The 24,477-nt window shown below is 46.5% G+C and overlaps 1 protein-coding gene and 1 long non-coding RNA gene across 2 annotated transcripts in view; both read left to right on the top strand.

The window, feature by feature from the left end:
• LOC144799010 (uncharacterized) overlaps positions 1-24,477 on the top strand; it is a 449,787-nt gene that overhangs the window by 238,542 nt on the left and 186,768 nt on the right. The gene's annotated exons all lie outside the window — the stretch shown is intronic.
• LOC144798839 (uncharacterized) lies at positions 523-5,031 on the top strand. The gene is made up of 3 exons (XR_013603674.1): positions 523-1,341; positions 2,125-3,514; positions 3,817-5,031. It is a non-coding gene; the product is annotated as an uncharacterized LOC144798839 (long non-coding RNA).

Here is a 24,477-nt window from a genome sequence, read left to right as displayed (position 1 = left end):
CTTACCCACTAGTATCTTAGCACAGAGCAATCAGGCTTATCTAAAGAGGCGATGTGGAAAGTATTTGTGTTACACACACAGTAACACAATGAATACATCACAAAAAGACTCCGCACAGGTTTAGAAAAAAAGAAAATATCTATATGAGCAAAATAAGACCAAAACGACAAAAGTCCAATCAGTAGAAGTCGAGATATGAGTTCTTAAATATGAACTGCAAAAACAGTACTTAGAAGTCACTTGCGGTCAAATGGTTACTTGAGGTCATGAGGGACCAGTGCCAATTCAAACTTCAGGTTGACCGCAATGGAGGGCAGGACAGCTACAGGACCCACGCAGGGCCTGCAGAGAAAGTACCTTGGATCAAGCAAAGCATCGACACTGAGGGCAAAATGTGTGGATCTTTTGCATGCAGTCGGTTCTCTGCTTCTTTGAGCTTCACTGAGGTGAAGGTAATGCATTGTCTTCGGGCCGCACAGAACACTATCGCTGGGCTGCGCAGACTGTAAAACCACTGTCATCGAACAGCCTCTGAGCCGGCATCGAAGAGTGATGCATCAGTTCCAACCGGTACAGTGGTGATGATGCGTTGGTTTTGTAGCAAAACAGCTGCGGAACCCAGTTTTGAGGTCCAGAGCGTGGAGAGAGTACCTTGGGCCAGCATAATACTCACATATTGCAGAGTCCAGCAGCACCAGCAGGATTTTAGAAAGTCTTTTGTGTCCTTGAGACTTCCGAAAACAGGAGGCAAGCCAGCAAGCGGTTGGAGATCACTTAGAGGGAAGGCAGAGTCTAGCTCTCCTTCAGCAGAGTCAGGGATCAGAAGGCAGCAGGGCAAAAAGTAGAAAAACAGTCCTTTCAGAAAAGAATTTCAGTTGCAGCCTTTATGCAGCACAAAAGACCTTCTGACAGAGGTTCAGTTCAAGATCAAGAATTGTCTGATTTTAGCGGGTCAGAGACCCAGAACTTATGCCCAAAGTGCCTTTGCTGTAGGGAGTGACTTCAAATCAGCTCTCTTAAGTGCACACAGACCCCTTTCAACCCAGTCCTGTCTGCCAGGCTATCTGTGGGGGGTAAATCAATGTGTTGCGTGTGGACAGGACACTCCCTTTTGAAGTGTAAGTGTCAGCCCATCCCATTCTTCCCTGCCCAGGAAGATCCATCAGAATGCAGATGAATATAGATGGGTGCTCAGAATGCAGTTGAGCCTGACCTTCCTGTGTTTGTGGCTGTCTAGAGGGAATGCACAAACTGTAGCTGTCACCCAACCCAGGCATGAACTGGAGACGGGCTGTAAGACACAAAGAGTTATAAGTACAGAGAAATGTCCACTTTATAAAAGTGCAAATGCCGCAAAATTCAAAAGTACACATTTGTTTGTATAAACATACGACTAGAACAATATGTTTATTGAATAAATTCAAACTGATTTTTAATTTCTTTTATATTTTCAATTTTTCACTTCTATTTTGATAGTGATTTCCGCAAATCTCATACAAATATTAAAAACCTGGGGTGCACAACAATAATTATTTACAGTGATTACAAACTCATTGTTTGAATATAAATCACACAGCCTGTTCACCATTCAATCATCATTCATACATCACTCATCCCACAACAAAACAACAACTCACTACAAAAACGTGAATGATTCAGTAAATGCTGTGAACATAAACAGCAACAAAAGCCAATGTTTTTTCACAATAAATTTGATTTAAACAAATGTTTCTGCGTCAATTATTATTACACAAATTTGGCTACTAGAGGGTCTACGCGTTTCGAAATACCATTATTGCGTAGTTCTCATCAGGACCAATCTCGCACTTGGCTACAAAAGCTGGGAAGTTTGATGGAAACTCAGTTTCTAATTATTCCATGGCGTTTGGAGTCTGCCCGTCCCGCCTATCTCTGTCGGCAAGTCGGGCGCGTTGTATTTTTTGAAAGGTTGCCGGTGTCGGTAAATCTGCTCTGTCGGCAAGTCGAGCGCGTTATATTTTTGTAAAAGGTTGCCGGTGTCAGTCAATCTCAGTCAACAAGTGAGGCGCGCTGTATTTGTTGAAACGAACTCCCGTTGACGGTCAGTGTGTTGGGAGATCGTAGTGTGTCCACGTCTTGCTGAAGGGCCATCCAAACGCTACATTAATTGTTGGCACTTCCTGGAGGATTTAGCATTACCATTCAAAGCACATGAAACATGAAAAATCTACCTTCTCTCTGATCAGGAATTACAGCTTAAAAGTGTATTAAGGAATTCCCAATGCTGGCCTATGAAAGGGGTAGGTCCCGCTGTGGTGAAAAATGAAATAGATTGTTTGTCACTACCAGAACATGAAAAATATAAAAGTGCATGTCCAACCTTTTACTTACATTGCACTCTGTGCTTAAGGCCTACCCTAGGGGTAGCTTAAATGTAATTAAAGGGGAGTTAAAAGCCTGGCAAGTAAACTGCACACACAGGTCCTGCAGGCCTGTGACAGGTTTGAAAGGCGACTTCTCGGTGGTATAATCAGTGCTTCAGGCCCACTAGTAGCATTAGAAAAACAGACCCTGGGCTTATGGTATACCACTTTACAAGGGACTTACAAATAAATAAAAAATGCAAAACATGTGTAAACCAATTATCTTATGTTTAGAGGAGAGAGCACATGCACGTTAGCACTTGTCAGAAGTAGTAAAGTGCCCAGAGATCTACAGCCAACAAAACAAAGTTCAGAAAAGGAAAGGGCAATTTTTCAACATGACGCTCCCCCAAGCCGAAAGCCGGCATAGACTAATCAATAACTTGATGGACTTCCCTGCTTAGAGTGATAGAACATAGACAATGGCGCATTACTGCAGGGGCACTTACCAGTTCTACACCTCTCTGAACCCAATTGGATCCCTCTGTCTTTGCTCTCAGGGTCCACTGAGCTAACCCATGGGGAATCATTCTCCTTACCTGTGGAACCCATCTGTCCCGCACCTAACTTTAACTTGCTCACAGATGCATCCCAGTACGCAGATAGTACCATAATGGCCCATTCCACCACTTGGGTTTAACTTCTGTCCCCAACCCAAGGAAAACTCTGTCCATAAGGACAGCAACCAGGAGCCAGGCCCCAGGCCATCCAGGGGTCTCTGTTCTCTATGTTTTCTCAAAGTGGGGGCTGTAGCCCCAGGCCCCTTTCATTGTTTCTCCACCTCCAACCACTTCAGGGGTGGTATCCTGCAACTTGCCCTCCAACCCAGGGTCTGTTCCCTTATGTTGGACAGGAGTCAGGGGTGAGTCCTTCCTTACCCTGCCCCTCCTAAAGCCAACAAAAAGAAGGTCAGAAAAATAGAAACATTTGGTGAGACCCTTTACTGAGGAGCAATTTCCAACACTGACACATTTCTACTTTTATTAATGTGGTGACCCCCAGACAAAGACAGGATAGTATTTAGTAGTGTGAGCATTAAAAAACATTTTTTCCTTTCAGTAAAAGCATTTGCTGGACAGTGATTTATTAGGTGTTGTATGTTGCATTCGGATGTATGACATTACAACACATGCTTTTACATCGCATGCCTTTACAATGCAAGTATTACAACGCAGTCCATTACAACGCATAGTGCTTTGGGGTGCTGGATAGTGAATAGTTTAATTTACTATTCCAACTCCAGTCCCCGTGGACACTAGGGAAGGTTATTGGATAGTAAATTAACCTATTCCCTATCCTAGAGCGCCCCCCAGAGCAATGCGTTGTAATAGTTTGCGTTGTAATGGTTGCGTTGTAAAGGCTCTGCGATGTAAAAGTTGCGTTGTAAAGGTTGTTTACCGTTGCATTCCTACAGTCCAGGGTACTAGCGGACTGATCTGCCCCAGTAACCTAAGAGTCAGGTGCTACAATGTCATACTTGATTCCCAGTGGATGGAAGGTTGTGGACTTATTTCTTGGGAAGGACCCTCTTCCTTTGCAGCTGATAGCCCACTTTCTTACAGCATCCCAAATCCAGCATGGATGATCCCTCAAGCATACACTTAAATTAAACTTTACAAATATTTGATAAAATAATTACTTTTGTCTGGAAAAGCAGCTTGAAATTCACATTTTACCAAGAAATACAACATTTTGAACTGCACCAATATTTTCACTTCCTTCGAGACAAAGTATGTCAGTTTCATAAAAATTACTGTATTTTTGTTCTGAAATAACAGATTTTTTTTTGTTGCTATATTTCAACATGAGTGCCAATGGTGTGACAGAGTTAGGAATCTATAATGATTTTGCTTTCAAGAATGTCACCATGATTGTCCCCTGTGTGTCAAAGTTGGGACGCTATCATGCCTGTAATAGCCAGAATGCCAGTATGAATAAATGTCCTCTTTAGATCAATTTAAGGACCCTGTTTTTACTGGTAGCACCAATCTGGGCTTGCAATTTTCCCTGCCTCATTTGCAATGGAAACTCATTTGTGTATTTGGATGGGAGCTTTTTGAGAGATCCTACTTCTGTGTAGAAGGTGTGGAAGCCAAGCCTCTGCCAATCTTGTGGCTCCAACAGATCAATCGTGGTCTCTAAATGAGGACATTATTTTTCAATGTATCAATGCTTTATATGTCTATGCATTTTCACAGTCACCAGTTAATATTTCACGATGGCAATCTGTATGCATTACATGCCTTCATCAGACACACTGTGTTGGCCTTGAAAATAAGTAAACAAAAAAAAGTTGAAATGATGTGTGCCTTAACCATTATGAGCGCAATAAATGTGTAACCACCTATACATTTGAATGTGAAAGCTAAATTTAAAGGGCATTTAATTTGCCAGAACAAACCCTCAAAATGTATGAAATTCACAAATTAAGATAGTCCCTCTATGAGATTCTCACTCTCCCCATGTAATTAGATATATGATAGACCATTTAATGTAGTTATGCATGTGTGATAGTGTATAAAGTGTTCTAAAAAGTGTGTGGCAGGTGGAAGTTAAGGTTAAGGTCGTAACTTTATTTTGAAATGCATTTCAAGTCTTTTTGGTGTTGTAGCCAGCATGAATACCCCAATTAACAATAACTTTACATTTTTGACAGAAAGTATACAAGTATAGAGACATTTTAGATAAAGACAGAACAACTACATATATGATTCTCCGTATATGACTTAGCCTTTGACATAGGGCCGGGGCCCGAAACGCTTCTATTACAGCAAGACTTGTTTGTGGTATCCAGCTGATGTACCCTGCAGCTTCCATTAAATCTGTTGGCATACTAACCTGTGTGGGCTTCCCTGTTTGAGGCAACTCTTTTGGTGGATATGAAACGGCAAGCTTAGCCGTGGAGGAAGTCCCACTGTGATCTAAACCAGACCTGAGATGACGCAAGATGGCGTACTCTGCCACAGGACAGGCACTGGTAAAGTTGGTGAGATAATGTCAGGAGCGCACAGCTAGATGTACTCAACAACCCACTGGGGACCTATTGATTTTAATGTTGCAGATAGTGAAGAAACTCACTTGAGGGACATTGGGACCACAGATACCAGAATGCGCAACGCCTATACAGGCGGGTATCAAATGAACAATCCAGGTGCCTCTAAAATTTAAATTCAAAATAATTCTCTGCATAGGACATAGCCTTTGACAAAGGGCAGAGGTCCGAAAAGCGTCGGCTACAGCAAGACTTGTTTGCGGTATTCTGCTGATGTACCCTGCAGCTTCCATTAAATCTGTTGGCATACTTACCTGTGTGGGTTTCCCTGTTTGAGGCAACTCCCTGTTTGTGGCGGTTGCCAGTAGGTAGTTCTAGTTTGGACCTGGTTTCTTTTCAAAAAGCATTTTTTCCTATGCCAATATCTTTGCGACATTTTCAAAACTAATGGGGCGGGGGGCTCCAGCCAGCTTCTGTCTTGAAAGAGTCTGGGTGATTCAGCAAGCGGGGGCTGAAAAAAAAGGGGGGTCCCAAAACACGTTTTCTCCATGTTAATTTCCTTAGAAAACTTTAGACAAGGCTACAGCCCGAACAGCTGGAAGGAATGAACCAAATTTGGCAAAAAGGTAGGTCTTGGTTCAAAAAGTGACCTGTTTTTTAAATGGTGTAAATCCATTCTGTAGTTCCTGAGAAATACATGTATAAAAGAATTAGTAACTGGTGACCGTTGCGGGTTTACAAACCCTCCCGTTCACGAGCTGACTTCTGATTGGCTGTTAACACTTCAGACTAGGAAATGTGTGCAGCCATCTTGTGACTCGGTTGAACCGAGTCACAAGAAATATTAAGAAAAAAGAAATAAAGGGGGTAGTGTAGCAACACCCTGACCCCCTAGGCCTGCTCAGGGAGTCCCACAGGGACCCCAAGGGCCCAAAAACTTCTAATGTATTTATTTTTTGGTGGGATTCACTGGGTCCGTGAATCCGGCAGAAAATAAAAATAAAAACTTTATTTAAGCCTCCGGGTGGGTCAGGTCCCGGAGGCAATGTTTAATTATGTAGCGGGGGCCCACTCGACCCCCCTCCCCTTTCCCTATTTATTTTTATAAAGGCCTGTAGACCCGGGGATGGGGTCCACGGGGCAGTATTTGGCTTCAGGAGGAGGCCGCATGCCCCACCGTTTTTATTATGATTTTTTTTAAATTACTCAGGCCCTGGAGATGGGGTCCCCTGGGCCCAAAAGGGTCTAGGGGAAGGGTGGCCACACAGCCCCATTTCCTATATTAAAATTTTAAAAAGAAGCCGGCAACACACCAGAGGCCCTGGCCCCTCCCTGCATGACTTTGGAAACACGCCTCCTGGCACGATCTTGGTTCGGGAGTGAAGTCCCCGTCTCTACTGAGAGTCCTAAGGGGCCTACTAGCCCACCAGGTACCTCTAGTAAGCCCTACACAGCTGGTTTCCCGAGAGGTGGTAGGAGGCCACACCCTTTTTTACACCACTCTGCAAACACGCCTCTTGGGCACACTGGTAAGAGGGTGATGAGGTCCCCTTGCGTCCTGCGTACCTCAGGTCTAAACTGGACTTCAACCCCCAAGCAGCAGTGAGCCAGGAGCCGCGTTTGCAGGGTGGTGTAAAAAGGGGGCATTGCCTCTGAGCACCTCTCAGCAATCCAGCTGTGTGGGGCTTACTAGAGGTAACAGGAGGGATAGTTGGCCCCCAGGTACCTTCAAGAGGCAAGGGGGCATAATCCCCAACCAAGAGTGTTCCAGGAGGCGCGTTTGCAGAGTGGTGGAGAAAGGGGGTGTGACCTGTGTCCACCCTCTCAGCAATCTCACTGTGTGGGTCTTACTGGAGGTAACAGGTAGGCTTGTTGGCCCCTAAGGACAGCCATCAGCAAAGGGGACTTCAATCCCCGTCCAAGAGTGCGACAGGGAGCGGGTTTGCAGAGTGATAGGCAAAAGGGGTGTGGCCTGCTATGAGAACATAGCAATCCTGCCGTGTGGGACTTACTGCAGGTAATATGAGGGGTAGATAGCCCCTAAGGATGTATTTAGGGGCCAACTACCCCTCCTGTTACTTCAAGTAAGTCCCACATAGTGGGATTGCTAAAAAGTCTTTGGAGGCCATGCCCCCCTTTCTCCACCACTCTGCAAATGTGCCTCCTGGCACACTACTGGTTGGGGGATGAAGTCCACTTTACTCCTGAGGGACTTTGGGGGCCAAGAAGCCCTCCTGGTACCTCTTGTAAGTCCTATAAGTTGAATTCCTAAGCGCTGGTCAGAGGGCCAGCCCCCTTTCGCTACCACTCTGCAAATGCGACTACTAGTTAAACAAGCATTTGCAAGGCAACAGGTCTCATATTTAGAGCTATTGGCATTGTAAATGTAAATGTTTTTTACTAATGTTTTTGGTAGTGGAGTGGATGTACATTGTGTGTAGGGGAATTATGTGGTATGTTGTGCAGTGAAATTATGTGTACAGAAAGTATGTGGTATTTAGTGTATAGGAATTATGTGGAGTGGGATTATGTGTTATGGAGAGTCATTATGTCGTAAGGTAGTCTGTGTTGTGGAGTGGTAACCTCTTTATTTTTCCAACTCCACTTCCTTCATCGATTCCAGCGTATACTCAGGTCCCATGTTGGTTCCAAGTGCACCTGCGTGTATTCAAGATTCTCGACCAAATTGAACAGTTTCCGATCTACTGAAAAGTTGTCAATCAAAGAAGGCTAAACACATTTATTTATGTGAATACTGTATATTGTTGAGCATTACTTGTGTCCTTGCAACTTGTAGTGAGCTTTCCTTACTAAATGAGGGGAACCTTCTCAGAGAGAACCTGTAGCCCCCGTTGGGCTTGCCAGCTACCTGCACACAACTTAATTGCCCGGTTTTTTAAAATCCAGAAAGCCAACGGAACCTGCTGCCTGCCTCCCGCTGCCTCACTCACATTCGTCACCTGGGAAGTGCGGCCGCCGAGTGGAGAGCAGGCCAGGGGACTTCAACCCCCAGCAGCCCATGCGCCACGCGCATCAGGAAACCGCGCCAGGAGGCGCATAAGAACTGCGTCAGCCCCGCCTCGCGGGGCGCCGGGCGAAGTCCGGGCAAAGGGCGGGCCGTCTATGGCCGTCCAGGGCCGGATAAGGCTGGGCTGGGCCCCACCTCCAAGGCTTCTACCTCCGTGGTAAGATTTCCTACCCATTAACTCTGTAAGCAATCATCATAGTCATTAACTGATTATAGCTTGCATCCCTGGAAGGGGGTGGAAACGGAGCACTACAGGACCTGGGGGAAGCTTAAACGGAACATTGGATGATTTTTTCATAAGAGCTGTTGGGGTTTTTGACAGAGAGATTGTACTCACGGAAAAACGCTTATCACATGAACTTATGGGTGCCTAGCGCTCCTCGCTTGGGGACTTGAAAAATGCTGTTACACCAGTCCATAATGGACCAAGAAGTTTAGTTACGCCAAGCTCCAACGAACAAGAAGGGGTACCACATGAAGATAAATCTATTGACTTGGACGCTGAGCTATCACCTTTGAACATTTCCTCATGCAGTAGTTTATCTTCAGAGGGCTTCCACCCAATAGTGGCCAGGAAAAGTGTACAGGCCACTGACTTACAAACTATAGTACCTACTTGTCCCAAGCAAGTTGGTAAAAGAAAGAGGGGAGGGGGCCGCCATTTGGGCAGGAAACCTAAAATCATTAAATTGTCATATAAACCAAGTATACCTACCCCTAAAAAAGCCTCCACTAAACCTAATAAAACAGTAAAAGGTCTTATATAAGCATGGGCGGATCTAGCGGATCTCGCGTACGCGAAATTGCGGATTTACGGATTCGCAATCCGCGAAAATACGCGAACTCTAGCGGATTTGCGGATTTTCCCGTTTTTTGTGTTTGCGCGCGTTCGCGCCGATTTTGGGACAAGTTCGCAATTGCGAACTTACTTTTCGGCTCGCAACGGCCGCGACTATGTTGTTTCTACGTCTGGTTTATCATCACAGGTTCACAGCACCCTCTGTTTCACCACTGCCACCCTCTGGGACACCCATGCCACCGTCTGGTACATCCTCACTGCCACCCATTAGGTTTATTTATCACTGTAGATTATGGTGGTTGAAAAAAGCAAGCACACCTGCCCTTCTTCAACTGCCATCAATTAATTTGTGTTTCATTAATGTGTCAGTAATTTTGAAAGTTCCAGTCTGGCTGGCACCTGCTTCCTTCCTTATCTGTAATTTGCTTTTTGTTGCAGTGAATTTTTTTTTTCACAGGACCTTTATGGTCTACTTGTAGCTATTCTATGAGCCTGCTGTTTGGGTCATAGCAGGGTCATAGAATAGTTGCAAACTCTGGAGGGGCCCATCAGGAAGCACTACCTTGAATGTTACTAATGTTAAGTTTGAACTTTTGCACCTGCTCATTGCTTTCAGTTTAGCTAAAATCGTTTTTTTCTGCAATTTCGCGCGTTTTTTGGGGCGCGAATCCGTGCGAGATCGATTTCGGAAGCCGCGAATACGTGCGAATACAAAATTGTTTTTTTTGCGACGTGTATGTTCGCGTGATCTTGCGCGTGTTCGCGAGGCGCTTCTAGCTATACGTTTGCCAAGTTACCCTATCGGTCGTACACGGGCGCGGCCATCTTGTTTGCGTGACGTATTCCGTTTCCGGCCGCTATGTGTAATCTCGCAAAGTGTGCTGCTCGCTAGTACAATTTCGCGCGTACTCGCAAGGAAAATCTCGCGCGAACTTACCCACGCGGTCGTGAACGGGCGCGGCCATCTTGTTTCTCATTCATTGCTATGGTTCTGGGCATGCTTTCTCTATCCTCTCTCAATCTCTGCCATCCTTTGCTTGTTTAAAGTTTTTTTGATCTAATTTTACTTATTATCTATTCCTCTATTTTTCTAGCTCTATATTTTTGTGTTTTCTGCAGCTTTTAGTTACTTTTAAACTACTTTTTTAAACTCTTTTCTTTTCTTCTTCACTATTCTATTTCTTGTTTATCATTTAACTCTATTTCTGCCCAGACCATGGTAAAGGGAGCCGGGAAGCACCCTGAGGAGGGGAAGGGTCCCGCACCCCGTGCCTGGCTCCCGTGCGGGCGTTTAAGGGGGGAGCAAGTGGTCCCGCGGGAGATCTTCAGCGCGGAGGAAGTGGCGGCACTGATCTTCCACGTCCAGCGCCGCCTCCCCAAGACGATCCTGGGAGGCGGCAAGATCGCGACTGGCTATGGCATCCGGGAGCGTCGCAAGCGGTGGGAGAAGGTGTGCCGGGCCATGTACAAGATCTCTGGGGTCCGGCGCACATATAACCAGGCCACCCACCGCTGGACCGATGTCATGGACCGGGAGCGGGACTTGCTGGACGCGCTCGGCGTAGAGGTCCCCGGGCTTGGTGAGTAGTAGTAGTAGTACATTTACTACTCTGTTTTATCCTGCTCTGTTATTTGCAAATCTTTGTTCTTTACCAAGAGCAATAATGCTGCCGATTACATTGAGGTAAATTATATTTCAAAATCTTCTATGCATTTCAGGTGCACTGCTCTCCTTCTCAGTAGCCTTGCTTGCTACTATGCTTCTTTGTTTTGTATGTTGTGTTCAGAAGCATTTCATTGGCCTGAGAAATTATGTATGAGTGTAGTGTAAAGATAAGAACTGCGTAATGCTAGACAGTAAGGGTCATATTTTCAATTACCGGCGCATCCCTGCAAAGTAGCAGGGATGCGGCAGTAATTGTGTGCCATGCCACCACCACCCATTGGCCCAAAACGTCACAGAAGCCTTACGCATCTGTGCCGTAAAGGCAGCGCATTGCTGGAGTTGCGTGCCAACGATGGCGCAGCTCCAGCAATGCTCTGGGGTACCCTATCTCCCCAATGCTGCATCAAGCCGTACGTCGGCTTCAAGCGCGCAGGGTTTGAGTCATGCATCATTGTCCTAAAAGTGACTGATTGACATCTTGTAGATTTCCCTCAGCCACTTTTAGGATTCGTTCCTGCGCAGGTACGTCCTCCCTTGCGCCGGAACGCCCCCTGATGGCGCAGGGCTTTACAACGTGATGCATCGCCCATATGCCCATATGTGTTTTTTTTTAATATATACGCCGCACCAACACCATGGCGAGTCTTTTGTTCTGCCGCTGCGTCACAAAAGGCACGCAACAATGGAGGAAAATGAGCCGCAACTTCCGCAAGGGACTTCTAAATCAGCCCCAACAGACTGAAGTCCAGTCCTTCCTTTAGACACATGGCTATAAGAAGAAATAGTGGCGGTGGTGGCGGGTGGATTGATAGTTTGAGTATTCACTGATCTGCAAGCAGGATGGACTTTGTCTGTCACTTCGCGTGCTGCGCACTGCTGCCTGCAGTGCCAGGCCTAGGCAAACCTCTTTAGTAGTCTGTTTATTGAGTTACATAGGAACTTTCTAAGTCAACGTTCCGCAAATCAGGCAATACGAATAACGTAGTATACCACATGAGATAGATCCCGTGGAATAGTTGTCTATCTATTTGCTATTTTTCCAAAATATTTTGTTATTGTTCTTTTGAAATGTTTGATTTGGTTGAAAAATCTCATCCATGTTTTCTGGTTTTTCTTCCTTTCATGTTGTACATCAGCTCCCCCCAAGGGCAAGAGGACACAGGAGGAGGGTGCTGAGGATGCAGGCCAGGATCGGGCAGGCGAGGGCTCCTTTGCTGGCCCCAGTAAGTTTACATTTTAATAAACAGTACCTATTTTTTCCTAGCGTTCCTCATTCGATTTTTTCTAAATCGTCTTTGATCTTCTTGTAGACTGGATATAAATTCTTATCCTGCCTCGAATATGACTCCCTGTGGTATTACTAGACTATTCTTATTAGTCTTTCTGTGTAGCTAACTAAGATTGGACATTTGGCAATTCCATTGGACTCCCATTCTATTCAGCAATACCTCTATGCACTGTCTCCTTACTGACTAGATAGTGTGGCAGAGTCATTCAGCTCCCGAAGTCACCGATTATAGATCCGCAATGATCTCTAGATTATCGTACGCAGGACAAGAGAGTAGTACGGAGTCACAGCACAGTCAAGAAGTGTCAGAGGCACTCATGCTTGCAAAAATTCCAAAACCTTTAGCTCATCCCCTCTAGTCTGGAGGAACAAAAACCACAGAGTCTATTTAAGTTTAAAAGCTTTATTAAAAGTAAACACATTTATTAAAATCTACTTTGTCATAAAACTATTTAACTGAAAACGGAAAAGTGGTTAGTGCTGACGATTAATTGGACACATTTCTTGTGGTCGAGCCGAGCTCTCACCTGGTTTGAACTTGATCCTGGTCGTGTTCTTAGGAGTCAAGCTTCTGTCTGTTAGGAGAAAAAGTGGTGCGTGTTAAAAATCAAAAGCAAGCATTCATCAGTTGTGCATAAAAGTGCAGCAAGACAACAGCCTTCCCTGGAAAATGGGACATTTTTACTATGGAGTAGACAGTCACAAATTATTACATTGTATTCTGTTTTTTTAACATTTCTCCTAGACCAAATATTATATAGTAGTGAGTGCTGTATTCTAACATTCTTAAATGTACTTTGTAGGTGTAACATCTGGTGACGGGGCCAGCGCGGAGGTGGCTGTGTTGGGCGAGGACTCGGAGCACTCTGGGGAGGAGGCGGTGCAAGAGCCGGCGGACGTTCCTGTGGGGGTTCAAACGGTGGTGGCGGAAACAGGTAAGCTATATATTCCTTACTTATTGAGATTGAAGACTGCATAGTGTGCTTTCTGCACGGGTGTATTACAATTACAAATCAACCAGGTAGTAGCCTCCTCGAAATGTACTTCGACTTAGCTGTGAAGTTTTTGGTGAGAAGAATCCCAATAAGTTCTTAGACGAACGTGATGGATGGGATGAACGAAAAGCGAAAGAAGAGTGTAAGTAAGTGGGACGCGAACTTGTATGATGGCTGGCAAAGAAGAAAGATATGTGTTTGCTTGGCCCCCGAGGTGGCTGGGAAGGAAAGAATATGGTATGGTGCATGGCTGGGTCAATGATGAAGCAAGGATGGGTGGAAGGACAGCAGCCTGGGTGGGTGAAACAGAAACTGTATGTGTGCGTATACTTTGACTGAATGGATGCCTGGAGCATGGTATTCTCTGACTCTTAGATAGCACATGTGTATCTAGAGAGAGTAGATGGTCGCCAGGTGAAGTAAGTGTTACCTTGAAGAGCATGTACCACCGCACCCGCACGTCCGTTCCAGTGCAGGGAAGGCAAGGAAAAGAAATTGTAAATGTGTCCAATACTACCATGAATAGTAGCAGTACTTTGTATTGCGTTTGCAATCACAGCATATATCTGGTTATTACGGTGGACACTCCGTACCTCTCTTAATAACTTTAGTTTACTTGTAGTACGTCATTCATGTGTGGGTGTATCACTGTTCACTCAATATTAAGCAAAGCACCTAAAGTCATCTCATATGTCATCAAATACGTCCCATGTGAGGAGGAGCCAAGATGGCGTCCGGGTAGGACGCTCAGTCCCTCGGCTCCGAGGGTCATCTCCGCTTTTGCCATTATCCTGCCGTTTATCCTGGCCCGCCATGGCAGATTGGTGATTGTGACGACGTGCGGCGACCGATGGAGAAATTCTGATGCGGGGCTGTTTTCGCTAGCGGGTGAAAGGATGGATCGCAATATGCGGCCCGCAGCGCTTCTCGGACCGGGACCTCGAGTGGATGGTGAGGCCGGCCGCTCGGTGCTCGACTTGGGAGGCCAGCAACCGCTGTGAGCCGGTCGGAACTTTTCCTGGTGAAGGGTACCCGAATTTCACAACGCATGCCCCGCTCTCCTGCAGGTACGGAGTTGATCGTGCCTGGCGCTTTGTTTGAGGCACCGCGCGGCGGCCAGTGCCCTAACTACTGGCTGCCGAGACCCGGCTTTTGTGGAGCGCCGAACTCAGCGGGAGGCTCCCGACTCTCTGCTCCCGCTCACTTTTGCCCGTCTCTCTGGATCCTCCGTTTGTTGCAACGTATTGGCACTCTTGGTGACCGTTATATTGATTGGAACTCTGGCTTCCCACTTTGAATGCCCTGACCTGTTTCATAGTGTCTACCCCCACGCAAACGGCGGCCATGATGGAACACAGCCTGCTGAAGTCGGTGCTGCAGTGTTATGGCGGACGTGTAGTGCAACGGGACACACTCGAAGGGGAGAGTGGTGTAGATGTGGGGAATGGCGATCTTCTGGCTGCTGTCCTCTCCCTTCATCACGCTCTGGCACACTCTGCTAAACTCCTGATCGGCAAGGTGGAAGATATCATGTGTGCCTTGGGGAGCTCGCGACCTGTTGATTCGCGGATACATTTCTACTGTTCTCATTCCTCGTCCGTCTCCATCAAGATGGCTGCCCTGTTTCACAATGGCGGATCCGAATCTCCGGACCTCGGAAACTTCAAGGCTGCTGATGTTACGTTTCCGGGGCGATGTGAAGATTTCGGACTGGACCCGCGGTGGGAGTATTTGCCCCTAGTCATGCTCCCCACTGCCCGGGGGTCACCTCGGGAGTTGTTGGATGTGGCCATTTTTCCTCCTGACTTGGCTCCGCGTTGTGACATGGAGATGGTTCCTTCTTTGCCCGGGATGGGATCATTGGATTTGAGCAGGGCTGCCATGCTTGGGTGGTTGTACCGACTTACCGATCCTGGGTTGCTGTTTGCGTTTTTTTGGGACATTTTGATTATTTGTGGTGCTCGTGAAAAAACGGGACAGGGATGAACGCTTCCTATTACTGACTGATGGGTTACCCGTTGCTGACCGAGCCAGATTTGTGATATGCTGATTTCTTTTACTGTGCACTGTGCCGGCTTCGTGCCTTGTGAATTGCTTTGCTGGTAATGTTTTTGGCGCCTGATTCTCCATCCCTATTGATGTCTGGGAGTGTGATACTGAGGGCAGACATGTGGGAGGTGGATCGCTATCCTTGCCTATGATGTGGGTTGCCTTTGTGTTTCCGACTTCTCTTGATTGTAATTCTTGCCGCCGCCGGTCGTCATGTTTTGCGCTGTTGGCCTTGCGGGTGGGCGGAGCCGGGGGACGGGTGGTGGGCTCCTCCCCGCTTTCCCTTTCATGGGAGATTATTGGGGCTGTTCTTTCTTTTTCTTTCCTTTTTTCTCTTTTCCTTCTTTCTTTCTTGTCTATATTTCGGGTTCTTTAGTGGGCGACAGACACTCTGCCGGGGGGGGGTAGGCCGTAGCCTCCGCGTTGCTGTAGGGTGGGGGGAGGGTTTTTATTTTTCTCCATTTAGTTTCTATGGGCCTTATTTTTATCTTTCTGCGCTTTCTTCTCCTGTTTCTGTTCTGGGTCCGTGCTGGGGGTTAGTGGGGAGGGGGTGGCGCTGACGGTGGTACGTACATACATGCTGGCTGCTGATTTTGTTGTTTTCTTAGTACCGCCATATTGTCCGATGTATTAATTTCCTTTGTGGTTTTTAGTGATGATGCCTCCCGCTCCTGTAATGATGCTACTCTATGGACTCAGTATTCTTTGCTCTTATTCTTCATTGATTTATGTTTCGTACAGAAAATTTTCAAAAGTAACCTTCAATGCTCCTTCTCCCCGGCGCTATGTTTCGCTCTAGTGTGATGTTTCTTAATTATTGCTACACCATCTCTTGCCGCGGGGGAACTGTTTTATTTGCATTTGTGCTTCAATGTATCGTGTCCGACCTGACGGTTGTGGGCCCGTATTTGTTCTTTTCATGCACAATAAAGGTTTAAAAAAAAAAAAAAAAAATACGTCCCATGTGAAGTGATAGATAATCAAATTAGTTAGCTTCTTCATTTTCCTTTTCTAGTACTCATTTGCACTGTAGGGTGAAAGGTAAATTAATTAAGCAGTAGCCCTTGTAACAGAGTATTCTCAGTGCCACCCGTAATAGAAAAGTAATAGCTTCACCACCTGCATGTACTGGACCGGTACAGTAACGCAAGTCTGTCTCACTCATCATGGTGTGCAACTTTTTTTCTCGGGTGCAAGTTCACTGTGCTGTCCATGTCATTCTGCCGGCTTGCATAAGATAACGTACCAATTTCCCTAAACAAGAGAGAAGAAGAAGAATAAGACTGGTGTACTGTCATAGTCGACTGTAATGGAAGTCCATAGTGGTCGTAGAATTTGTTCATTAAACTACCACTAATGTTAGTGCAAGGATGCAGAAGTGGGAGGTTACATAGATACTGTCCTCAATAGTTATGTACTGTGCTTTCAATTTGCTACTTGTACTCTGTGACCCAACTTTCGGCTCAATCACTTTGTGTTATTAATAAGGAGCATTGGTTACAGACTATGTCTTTCTTTCTTCATATAGTTGCTCCTTCCAAATCAACAACACGGAGGGAGCAGGCTAGATTGGCCCGGCAACGGAGGCTGGAGGCCACTGTCGCCGAATATCGGCGGCTGGTGGCCCTGGAGGAGGAGGAGGACACGCAGTCGAGCGGGGCAACAACGACATCCTCGGCTGTGACCACTGCATCCTCCTCCGTGACTAAGCCAGCGGGACCGAGCCGGGCTAAGAAAGACGACCGCCACCGCCAAGCAACCGAAATACCAGCTGCCCCCCACAGGAGCTGCAAGGAACGCCAACGCCGCCTACGAGTCCGCATGTCCAACCTGGAGCAGGAGGTCCTGAAGTATAAGAACTTGGTTAAGGGCCTCCGCTCCGAGCTTGCCACCCTCCGCAAGGAGTATGATGCCCATGCCGCATCATGCACCAGCACCAGCACCCTCCAGTAGTGGAGTGTCCCTTGCCCTTTTTTTATAGACTTTTGGGGGGTGGGATTTGGGAGTTGGGATCGTTTTGGGACGTTTCAAAGACAATCGTTGGGGTTAGGGTGGGTGAGGGAGATTATTTTGTTAGGGCTAAATAAATATATTTTTAAACTTTATCTGACCATACCTGTTTTTTACTGCTTTTCAGTCTGGTGGGTGGGGGGCGGGGGTGTAACAGTAACTTTGTTTTCCTGAACAGTCGTAGGACTTTAGTAGTACAACCGTCAATCTCTTGTCTACTCCGAAATAATACTCCATTATACTACCTCCCACCAAACGCTTATCTTACCTGTAATTTGTGTTAGAAATTAGTGCTAGGCCCAGGGCTGGCTCCAGGTGAAATGGGGATTAACGTTGTCAATCCTGGGCGGGTGACATTTCCTCATTGCGGTGGTACTAGTGGTGTGACACAGTGGCAGTTGCATGCCTATGGAAAAAAAGAAAACGAAACCTTGTTTGTCCTCCTTACTGTAGCATTACAACGGTTACGGTACGATCGAGAAAATAGCAGGTGACAGTACACTAGAACAGTGCCATAATGTAGCCTAACAAATGGTAAAGTATTTGCTTGCAAGTATAACTAGTACTTGCGTTGAATTTATTTGACATTGGCTACTACTACTAGAAGATATAGTACTGAAGCTGAGTAAGTCTAGAAGATATCCTCGTATTCCTTCACCAGCCTGTTGCTATGACCTTATCCTCCCCAGCAAGTGTGTGGAATTATTGATGTCATTTTAGTCAGACATCAAGCAAAACAACACAGCCCGGGGGAAGAGGGTTAGGGTTTGTAAAATGGATGGGAATGGGGGTTTCTTTTTGGGTAGGTTTTGTTGAGAGAAGAAAAAAAAAGCAGAGCATGGACAAACAATAATTGAAGATACAGACAATCTTTGGTTACACATGCAGTCACACTCATAGAATAAAAGACAACAATGGATACTGTATCTGTATTGCGTATGTTGTTGGAGTTGTCCTGTTGAATTTGGTAAGTAAGTTGCATGCAGCAAACAATTCCTCTTATTGGCGGCACTCCTCCATTCCAGCTGACGCTTCGTCCATCAATGTGGCTGGTGACCACTGACAGAAGACACCCTGTCCACTGCCTGCCTGGCGGATGTTGACTGAAACCCGGCCTGTAATTATTGAACGGAAAACAGGAAGTGCTATTACAATACCACTGATAAATAAATAAAAGGTATGTACGCTGTGTGGTTCAAAAAGTGACACTTTGATTTCCCTAATAGACAGTACAATATTTTTGAAATTGCGTGCTCTGTCTGAGTCACCTTTTTAAGGATCAATAAGTATGGCCAAAATATTATAGCGGATCTTTCCCCTCAAGGTAGGTCTACTGTAAACTGTGTTTTAGAACAAAATTTGACCTTCCCAGCAATGCTCCCACCAAGACCCTTACTAAAGCCAGTCGCAAAAATGTAGAAGAACCCCAATCAGATCTCCAAAAACGATGCCTAGCAGAAAAATGGTTACAAAACGTACTTTGAAAGTAACAGTAGGCCCAAATACAGACCGTGGATTGTATTCAAACCACTTGCAAGCAAGCAAAAGTATCCATAGCCAGCATCGCTCCAACAGTGCTCTACAACAACAGAACTGCGATGCAATAGAACCCCCCGAAACACATGCAATCCTGCTGCTAGGGCTAACCCTAACGAACCCTAACTTACAAAAAGTGCCAAAACTGGTGTTTCCTTATGGATTTTGTCCAACAAACTTCTAGCCGGTATTAGACCTTCCCAGGAATGCCCCAGGCAAGACCCGCCAACCCACCCGCAAAAAAACACCCGACAACACCCCCAAACAGCGAGAAAGCTAAATCTCATACTTACAATGTCTCTCGGCCTTCGGTCCAAACACGGCGCTGTGCAGCTAGGTCATCATCATCATCAATCATCATAACTCCTGTTTTCCACCACGGATTTCCTGAAAAGCAAATGCAATCAAGATTAGACTGTCGCAGCAGTGCTTCGACAGAGACCCCGGCCGCAACCCACCCACGAACAGCAGGAAGCCCCCCAAAACGCTACATTGAGCAAGATGTCAGAAGAAATAGCAAAGAAAAAGGCTGTTCCTTATGGATTTTGTCCAAAACACTTCTATCCGGTATTAGACCTTCCCAGGAATGCCCCAGGCAAGACCCGCCAACCCACCCGCAAAAAAACACCCGACAACACCCCCAAACAGCGAAAAAGCTAAATCTCATACTTACAATATCTCTCGGCCTTCGGTCGAAATGCGGCGCTGTTCAGCTAGGTCATCATCATCAATCATCATAACTCCTGTTTTCCACCACGGATTTCCTGAAAAGCAAATGCAATCAAGATTAGACTGTCGCAGGCTCGCAGCAGTGCTTCGACAGACACCAAAAATTACCCACAAACACCCGGAACCCCGCCAAAGAGCACCTCAAAGGCAAGCAAGTCAGCAAAAACGGCAAGAAATTTCCACCTCATATTTGGTCCAAAACACTTTTGTTCATTATTAGAGCTTCACAGCAATGGGCCCAAATCCGTCAACTCACCCGCAAAGAAGTACAACACCCCCACAAGTGCTGAGTCTTTCTTCATTGGGCGTAATCCAGCACTCTGCTTGGAGGGAAATCGCAGTCTGGAGGAGGAGGATAGAGGAGCATGTTCTTCAGAACTTGTGAACCTGAGGAATGTAGACTGCGGCACCTTCAAATCAATAAGCAAACAAGTGAAGACAGTTCTGATGATGGTCTTGTTTTTGGGATTAGGTGATTAAAGTTTGAATTAAATTAACTGTGCAAAACAAAGAAAGAGAGACACAAAGCACACAGGAATAAAAGTGAAAAGGACGAAAAAGAAAGTTCTTGATTGATTGTCTCATTTTCAGGGCTCGGTGTCAGGGAATAAGAACAAGATTTCGTCATCATACTCTGCGAATTCAGGCTGGATGAGGTCAGTGCCACCGAACAGAGAACAAATCCCCTCATCTACGTTGCCGTCCTCCTCGTCTTCATGCGGCATGCTTTCTCGTACTTTGTAATCTGGTGGTATGAGGTGCTGATTCATCTTGATCATTGTCAGCCGCTCCACATTTTTGGGCGAGAGGCGGCTCCGTTTGGGAGTTACAATGCCACCAGCAGCACTGAAAACACGTTCAGAAGACACACTTGCGAGTGGGCAAGACAAATAGTTTATAGCCAGGTTGAAGAGCTGTGGCCACAATTGTTTTTTGCCATGCCAATACTGCAATGGCTCATCATTAAGAAAGACCTCTGTTGAGTCATTCAGATAGTCCTGCACCATCGACTCAAGGTCATCAACGGTTCCTCCACTTTGCTTACTTTTTGCTGTGGCTGTGACATTTTTTCGAGAACCATACCCAAGCAAACTTAGCCAATCCTCTACAACAGCCACTGTTTTTGTTGTGTGTGGTGCAGATGATCCAGTTGCCGGTGTCTTTAACGGCTGAGAGGTCACTTGTGCCCCAGCCACAGGTGCAGAAGTGGATTCTTGTGACTGGGGATGGCCTGCTGATGCTGATGCTGATGTACTGGCTTCTCCTTCAATAACCTGCCGTTCTTTTTCATACCTCTTGGCTGACCAGGCTAACCAATGTTTGTACTTTTGAACATCTGCATCAGCAAAAGGAAAGAATGCTTCGCCTGCCAGCGCCTTTTTGTAGCGTGGATCCAGAATAGTAGCACAAATGTAATGCTGATCTGACCTGATCTTTTCAAGACGTTCATCACCACGTAGGCGCTCTAATAATTTCTCAGACAAAATAAAATGGTCTTTTTTTTTCCATCTTTTTCAAACTCAGAAGACACCGCCATCAGTTGGTTCTCCAGCATGCACAACAATGGGATAGCTTTTCCCAAATTACAGTCCTCCTGGCTGACTGCACGCGTGAAGAACTCAAAAGGACGAAGCATGTCTGTCAGGCTTTTAACTATGTCCCATTGCGCCGCACTCATCCGCAGGTCCTCCTTCTGAGATGTACCCTCTGTGAAGAAATAGTGATCGAGTACCGTATACTGCTCATACAGACGCTCAAGCATGTAGAAGGTTGAGTTCCAACGTGTTGCCACCTCCTGGATGAGTGCTTTCACTGGCATTCCACGTATAAATAGCAGTCTCCGCAGATGCTTCCGGGCCTTAAAAGAATGGCTGAAATGGTTGCACATTTTGCGGCAGGTGGCCATTACCTCGAACGCTGTACTCTGTTTATCCATCAAGAATTTTTGAACTACCAGGTTGATACAGTGCGCCAAACACGGCACTCTAACATGGTCACCCTTCAACATGGCCTTAACTACATTGGCACCATTATCCGTGGAAACATAACCAATCTTGAGTTTTAGGGGGGATAGCATTTTCAACACCTTTTTGTTAAACTCTTCCAAAAGGTTTTCTGCTGTGTGACTTTTCTCCAAGCCAAACATGGCTAGTGTTGCATGTTTCCGAGCAGCTTTGAAAACTTTGTCCGGGTCAACACCTGCGTTTAGCTTTGCTATAACACCTGAAAAAGAGACCCAGTGTGCAGTGATGCACATGTAATCAGCGCCTGCGCCACTGGTCCACATGTCTGTTGTCAGATGTATTGTGTGAACAGCACTCTTCTGCAAAGCTGCCCCAATCGCCTCCAGCACATCTTCATGTAGTGCTGGAACCGCAACTCTGGCAAAATAGAACCGGCTCGGAACCTTCCATTTAGGGCAGAGCGTTGCCACTAATTCAAGAAAACCTACCGCTTCTACAAAAGAAAAAGGTAGAAGGTCCACAGCTAGCATTTTAGCCAGCTTAGTGTTATACAGACGCGTCAGTGGGTGGTTGCGTTCATATGGCACGTCTGAAGTAAGCATTGTTCTAATGTTGCCCTGGACCAAGCATTTACGGGCTGATAATGACTTCGTTGACCCAATTTTGCTCGCTGGTGAACTTTTGTGCGTTGGTGTCTCACTCGCTCCAACACTCTTAGTGTGCCTCACATTGGGTGTGCTGCTGACCGGGGTACTGGGTGTAAGGGAAGTGTTTGACACGTCTTCTTCCTGCTCGTCATCATCAGATGAAACATCAACGTTTCCTTGAATTTGGCCTTTCTTGATCGCATCTAGGTGCGCAAACCATTTGACAGTGTGCTGTCTCCTAAGATGACCTCTCTGGCCTCCGGTACCATAGTTGGTACCTGGCTTACCACGACTAACTGCTTGCTTACAAATGGTACAAATGGCAAACTTTGGATTTTTTGGACAAACAGTAAAGAAGTCCCAAACTGGGGACTTGAAGTGTCTGTGGGACATGGAGGAGGCGGCGATACTGGTGGTGGTGGTCATGAAGCTAATGCCAGATGAAGTGGAGGATGTGGATTGCCCAACTTTTGTACGTTTTGCACTTTCACCGCCACTAATTAAGGTCGAGGTTGACGGAGGTCTCTTCTTGCCAGAAAGAAATATGGAAGCGGGACGAGTTGGTGTACTACTTAACTCCAATGATTGTGGTGTTTCCACTGCCTCCTCATCGACAACATCATCATCATCATCACGCTCAGCAGCTCTTCGGGCTAGGGTCAAAATGTCTGTTTGCTGCATGCCCGCTGGGGCTGCAGTGACCTTTATGATGACTGGGTCGTCGTTGGCAGAGTCTTCATCGGCAGCAGTATCCGCCACTTCTTGTTGAGACTCATCACACTCCATAACTCTGAGACTTTGGACGAGCTTCCTTTTACGCTTAACTACCTTTGTTGGATCATGGTGTGCCTCACTCTCAGACGGCTGTGGTGCTGGTTCCCAAGTTTGATCCGTATCATCAGAAGGAGGTGTGCTTGAAGAGGATGTAGACACCACCCTTGATCTCTTCCTTGCTAGGGGTGTGGAAGACAATGAAGGATCATCAGGAGGAGTGGCTTCCTCAAATGATACCTCGCCTTGATTGTCGATTTCCTGATGTGCCCCTACTTCGGGAGGAACAACTATTGTGGGCACTTGTTGTGACCCTCCATGCACCTCTGCTTGCGCATCTCCTTGCGCTGCCTCTCCTTCCACATGTACTTGGGCTTGTACTTGCACATGTGATTGTTGTTGCGGCTGTGGTTGTTCAACACTCGTCAGATGAGCTACAACAACCTGTGTTGATTGAGGGACATTGCTGCTGCTTTCTTGCGATGAGCCAACATCACTGGTCGATGGTGATTGAAGAACTATACTGGCTGCCTCTGCAGCACTCAAGGGCTTGGACTTAAGTTGGCGTGGTGGTGGTGGTGGCACTGAGCCCAATGGAGCGGGGGTGCTGCTGCCAGCTTGGTCCCCAGCAGATCCCGCTGCTGCTGCTGCAGGCATACTTTTTTTTTTACTCCCAAAAAAAGGGGCGGGCGGCACACCAGTGTCCTTGGTAACTTGCTTCTTCTGCTCCTTACTGGCACCTTTCTTGCTAGAGGAGCTACGGGTTACTTTTTTGGGGCCATCTTCTTCAGAGCAGGTCAGCAGGCAGCAGTTGCACGAGTTGCAGAGGGTTCTGTGTCCAGACGTGACGTCGCGTGACGTTATGCTGCACACACCGCTGCAGGACTTCTTCCTGGCACTGGTGGTTCTCTTGAGTCTTCTTGTGCACCTAAAAGCAATGGAAGACAGAGGAACATCAGTTCAGTTATACACCCCAAAAAATCGACAAAACACAGAAAAATGAGCACAATCCCATGCCATCCATGATGTTTACATTGAAGACACCCCACAGAAAGACTAGGGACATGCAAGTATGCAACACTCACTACCCCTGGGCATAATGGATGAAAAGTAGGCAAAATAAGTGCAGGCCTCAGACACTGCCTCTCCTCAAAATGGCCCCCTTACACCCCAAGCACATGTTGCCTGTACCAGCCAGCACTCAAGATGGCCACCACCACCACCCACATGGCCAGTCCACATCAACAGTACACCCCCAAAAAACAGAAAAACAGCCAGAAATCACCACAATCCAATGCCATCCATGATGTTTACATGAAAGAGAGTGAGACCACACCACAGGCACACTCAGTCCATGCACCACCACCACCCCTGGGCAAGCAAAAGGCCACACCAGCAGCCCCCCAAAAACGACAAAAAACAATAAAATAAGCACAATCCCAGCCCATCCATGGCCTCAATTATGTTTAAATTCAAGAAGACACCCCACAGAAAGACTAGGCCCATGCAACACTCACCACCCCTGGGCAAAGGGCCACACCAGCAGGCCCAAAAAAACGACAAAAAACAATAAAATCTGCACAATCCCAGCCCATCCATGG

The sequence above is a fragment of the Lissotriton helveticus genome, chromosome 12, assembly GCF_964261635.1.
Source record: "Lissotriton helveticus chromosome 12, aLisHel1.1, whole genome shotgun sequence".
Lineage (NCBI taxonomy): Eukaryota > Metazoa > Chordata > Amphibia > Caudata > Salamandridae > Lissotriton > Lissotriton helveticus.
This window is presented reverse-complemented; position numbering and strand designations above follow the sequence as displayed.